Here is a 5,837-nt window from a genome sequence, read left to right on the forward strand (position 1 = left end):
AATGGACTGGTTGGATCTCCTTGCAGTCCAAGGGACTCTCAAGAGTCTTCTCCAACACCACAGTTCAAAAGCATCAACTCTTCGGCACTCAGCTTTCTTCACAGTCCAACTCTCACATCCGTACATGATCACTGGAAAAACCATAGCCTTGACTAGATAGACCTTTGTTGGCAAAGTAATGTCTCTGCTTTTGAATATGCCATCTAGGTTGGTCATAATTTTCCTTCCAAGGAGCGAGTGTCTTTTAATTTCATGGCTACAATCACGATCTGCAGTGATTTTGGAGCCCCCAAAAATAAAGTCTGCCACTGTTTCCCCATCTATTTCCCATGAAGTGATGGGACCAGATGCCATGATCTTCGTGTTCTGAATGCTGAGCTTTAAGCCAACTTTTTCACTCTCCTCTTTCACTTTCATCAAGAGGCTTTTTAGTTCCTCTTCACTTTCTGCCATAAGAGTGGTGTCATCTGCATATCTGAGGTTATTGATATTTCTCCCGGCAATCTTGATTCCAGCTTGTGCTTCTTCCAGCCCAGCGTTTCTCATGATGTACTCTGCATATAAGTTAAATAAGCAGGGTGACAATATACAGCCTTGACGTACTCCTTTTCCTATTTGGAACCAGTCTGTTGTTCCATGTCCAGTTCTAACTGTTGCTTCCTGACCAGCATACAAATTTCTCAAGAGGCAGGTCAGGTGATCTGGTATTCCCATCTCTTTCAGAACATTCCACAGTCATTAGTCGTTAGAGAAATGCAAATTGAAACTACAGTGGGATGCCACTTCATCTGACTGAACAACAGTGTGCAAAATGGTGGCTCTCTATCAGCCTGAGTCCCTATAATAGGGGGGAAAAAAAAAAGACAATAACAAGGGTTAGCAAGAATGTGGAGACACTGAAACCCTCATATATTGCTGGTAGGAATGTAAAACAGTGCCATCACTTTGGAAATGTTTAGCAATTTTTCAAAAGGAAAGACATCTTAAAAATTAGGGCAGAAATAAATGCAAAAGAAACAAAAGAGACCATAGCAAAAATCAACAAAGCCAAAAGCTGGTTCTTTGAAAGGATAAATAAAATGGACAAACCATTAGCCAGACTCATCAAGAAACAAAGGGAGAAAAATCAATAAAATTAGAAATGAAAATGGAGAGATCACAACAGACAACACAGAAATACTAAGGATCATGAGACTACTGTCAGCAATTATATGCCAATAAAATGGACAACGTGGAAGAAATGGACAAATTCTTAGAAAAGTACAACTTTCCAAAACTGAACCAGGAAGAAATAGAAAATCTTAACAGACCCATCACAAGCATGGAAATTGAAACTGTAATCAGAAATCTTCCAGCAAACAAAAGCCCAGGTCCAGACAGCTTCACAGCTGAATCCTACCAAAAATTTAGAGAAGAGCTAACACCTATCCTACTCAAACCCTTCCAGAAAATTGCAGAGGAAGGTAAACTTCCAAACTCATTTTGTGAGGCCACCATCACCCTGATGGTGATACCAAAACCTGACAAAGATGTCACAAAAACAGAAAACTACAGGCCAATATCACTGATGAACATAGATGCAAAAATCCTTAACAAAATTCTAGCAATCAGAATCCAACAACACATTAAAAAGATCATACACCATTACCAAATGAGCTTTATCCCAGGGATGCAAGGATTCTTCAATATCTGCAAATCAATCAATGTAATACACCACATTAACAAATGGAAAAATAAAAGCCATATGATTATCTCAATAGATGCAGAGAAAGCCTTTGACAACATTCAACACCCATTTATGATAAAAACTCTCCAGACAGCAGGAATAGAAGGAACATGCCTCAACATAATAAAAGCTATATATGACAAACCCACAGCAAACATTATCCTCAATGGTGAAAAATTGAAAACATTTCCCCTAAAGTCAGGAACAAGACAAGGGTGCCCACTTTCACCACTACTATTCAACATAGTTTTGGAAGTTTTGGCCACAGCAATCAGAGCAGAAAAAGAAATAAAAGGAATCCAAATTGGAAAAGAAGAAGTAAAACTCTCACTATTTGCAGATGACATGATCCTCTACATAGAAAACCCTAAAGACTCCACCAGAAAATTACTAGAACTAATCAATGATTATAGTAAAGTTGCAGGATATAAAATCAACACACAGAAATCCCTTGCATTCCTATACACTAATAATGAGAAAATAGAAGGAGAAATTAGGGAAACAATTCCATTCACCATTGCAACGAAAAGAATAAAATACTTAGGAATATATCTACCTAAAGAAACTAAAGACGTATATATAGAAAACTATAAAACACTGGTGAAAGAAATCAAAGAGGACACTAATACATGGAGAAATATGCCATGTTAATGGATCGGAAGAATCAATATAGTGAAAATGAGTATACTATCCAAAGCAATCTATAGATTCAATGCAATCCCTATCAAGCTACCAACAGTATTCTTCACAGAGCTAGAACAAATAATTTCACAATTTGTATGGAAATACAAAAAACCTCAAATCGCCAAAGCAATCTTGAGAAAGAAGAATGGAACTGGAGGAATCAACCTGCCTGACTTCAGGCTCTACTACAAAGCCACAGTCATCAAGACAGTATGGTACTGGCACAAAGACAGAAATATAGATCAATGGAACAAAATAGAAAGCCCAGAGATAAATCCAGGCACCTATGGACACCTTATCTTTGACATAGGAAGCAAGAATATACAATGGATTAAAGACAATCTCTTTAACAAGTGGTACTGGGAAAACTGGTCAACCACTTGTAAAAGAATGAAAGCAGAACACTTTCTAACACCATACACAAAAATAAACTCAAAATGGATTAAAGATCTAAACGTAAGACCAAAAACTATAAAACTCCTAGAGGAGAACATAGTCAAAACACTCTCCAACATAAATCACAGCAGGATCCTCTATGACCCACATCCCAGAATATTGGAAATAAAAGCAAAAATAAACAAATGGGACCTAATTAACCTTAAAAGCTTCTGCACAGAAAAGGAAACTATCAGCAAGGTGAAAAGACAGCCTTCAGAATGGGAGAAAATAATAGCAAACAAAGCAACTGACAAACAACTCATCTCAAAAATATACAAGCAACTCCTACAGCTCAACTCCAGAAAAATAAATGACCCAATCAAAAAATGGGCCAAAGAACTAAATAGACATTTCTCCAAAGAAGACATACAGATGGCTAACAAACACATGAAAAGATGCTCAACATCACTCATTATCAGAGAAATGCAAATCAAAACCACAATGAGGTACAATTTCACGCCAGTCAGAATGGCTGCGATCCAAAAGTCTACAAGCAATAACTGCTGGAGAGGGTGTGGAGAAAAGGGAACCCTCTTACACAGTTGGTGGGAATGCAAACTAGTACAGCCACTATGGAGAACAGTGTGGAGATTCCTTAAAAAACTGGAAATAGAACTGCCATATGACCCAGCAATCCCACTGCTGGGCATACATATCGAGGAAACCAGAATTGAAAGAGACACGTGTACCCCAATGTTCATCACAGCACAGTTTATAATAGCCAGGACATGGAAGCAACTTTGATGTCCACCAGTGGACGAATGGATAAGAAAGCTGTGGTACATATACACAATGGAGTATTACTCAGCCATTAAAAATAATACATTTGAATCAGTTTTAATGAGGTGGATGAAACTGGAGCCTATTATACAGAGTGAAGTAAGCCAGAAAGAAAAACACCAATACAGTATACTAACGCATATATACGGAATTTAGAAAGATGGTAATGATAACCCTGTATGCGAGACAGCAAAAGAGACACAGATGTATAGAACAGTCTTTGGACTCTGTGGGAGAGGGAGAGGGTGGGATGATTTGGGAGAATGGCATTGAAACATGTATAATATCATATATGAAATGAAAAAAATAAAATGCTAAAGAGAAAAAAAAAAGGTCAAACACCAATTTCACACCTAGAAATATATTCAGGCAAAACAGAAGCACATTGTACATGAGTATGTACACTTGTGCATGCATGTTCATAGCAGTATTATTCATTCCCAAAGTAGAAACAATCCAAATGTCCATCAGCTGATGAATAAATTAACAAGATGCAATATACTTACATGTTGGAATATTATTCAGTCATAAAAACAATGAGATATTGACATATGCTTCAACATGGATGAATCTTGAAAACACTATGCTAAGTGAAAGAAGCTAGACACAAAAGGTCACGTAGTGTATGATTGCATTTATATGTCATGTCCAGAAGAGGCAAATCCACAAAGACAGTAAATTTGTGGTTGCCAGGGGCTGGGAGTAGAGTGGAATGGGGAGTGACTGCTAATGGCCGTGGGGCTTCTTTGTGGGATAATAAAAACATCCTTGAATCTCATGGTAATGGTTACACAACTATGTGAAGTATGACATCAATTTTATTAATAAAAAACATATACATATATATGTATACATACATCTAGATGGTGAGATAGTGATTTTGTGTGTGTGTTTTTCTGTTGTCTCTTGCCAGAACACAAGCATTACCTTTGTAACCCGAAAAAATAAAAAATCTTAAAAAATCAAATTTAAAAATTGAGATTTTGCATTTCCTGGTACAACCTTTTAGGTGACCCAGTGCACATTACATTCATATGAAATTGTAGAATAAGCAAAACTAAATTGTTTTTAGGGAAAAAAAATCAGAGGAATATTTTCCTCTAGAAGGGTAGGAGCAGGGATTAACTAGGAGAGGACATGAAATTTTCTGGGGTGACAGAAATTATAGTAACGGTCTATGTGTTGATAGGGGTTTGGGTTACACAGGTGAATGCATTTGTCAAAACTCAGGGCATATACACTTAAGATTTGTGAATTTCATTGTACTTAAGTTTTACTTTAAAAAACCCATAAACAAATATTGAACTCAAGTGACAGATATGCTTAGGTATTTAGGGTAAAGTGTACTTTGAGATATATATTTTAAAAATAAGGCAGATTAAAGAATGAATAGAGATATTAAATGGATAGATATGTGATAAAATACAGTAAAATGTCATTAGTAGAATATAGATGGTGGGTATTTGAGTGTTCAGTGCTTTATATTTGAAAATTTTCATAATAAAACATCAGGGAAGAAGGGGTAGATTTCATTCTCTGTCCTTCTGATTCCCCAAGCTCCATTTTTCTCACCTGCCTTTTTGCCCACTACCTGTTGGTGTTTCTCCTTGATTGTGGAATACATCTTCAGCCCCTACAAATCATTCCTGCTTTTCTTGTTTTTATTAAAGTTAACATTATTTTTCTAGTTGAGAGCACTTCTCAGTATAAAAGTCATATTTCTTTCCCTCCTTTCTCCCATACCCTTAAATCCAATTAAGTTCCAAATTCTTCTGGTTTTCACTTTATCTCTTTTCTTTCCCACGAACACTACCTTAATTCTGCACCAGTTACACCTGCACCCTAGTAGCTATTTCCATGGAGAACTAGAGTACAATAAAGAAAAAAATAATTCACATGGAATTAGATGATCCATGTCTTTTGACATGCTTGTGATAGAATGGTTCTAACAGTATACTGTATTGGATTTTACCTGGTTATTATAAGCCTTAAAGCTTTGAATTTCAGCCTCGCAAACACTCTTGTTACAGAAAACAGAAAGAATTCTACACTATGATTGGCCTCTGAAGACAACTAGTCCTGCTATATGAACTCTGCTGAAGTTGTCCATTTTCATCTTGGCAGATACCTGACACCAGTTCTATACTATTCCACAGGTCTATTTTGTGACTAATTTCACCAAGAAATCAAGTTACTTACTAACAGATGC

This window comes from Bison bison, unplaced genomic scaffold, assembly GCF_000754665.1.
Source record: "Bison bison bison isolate TAMUID 2011002044 unplaced genomic scaffold, Bison_UMD1.0 scf7180017864373, whole genome shotgun sequence".
NCBI classification, from domain to species: Eukaryota; Metazoa; Chordata; class Mammalia; order Artiodactyla; family Bovidae; genus Bison; species Bison bison.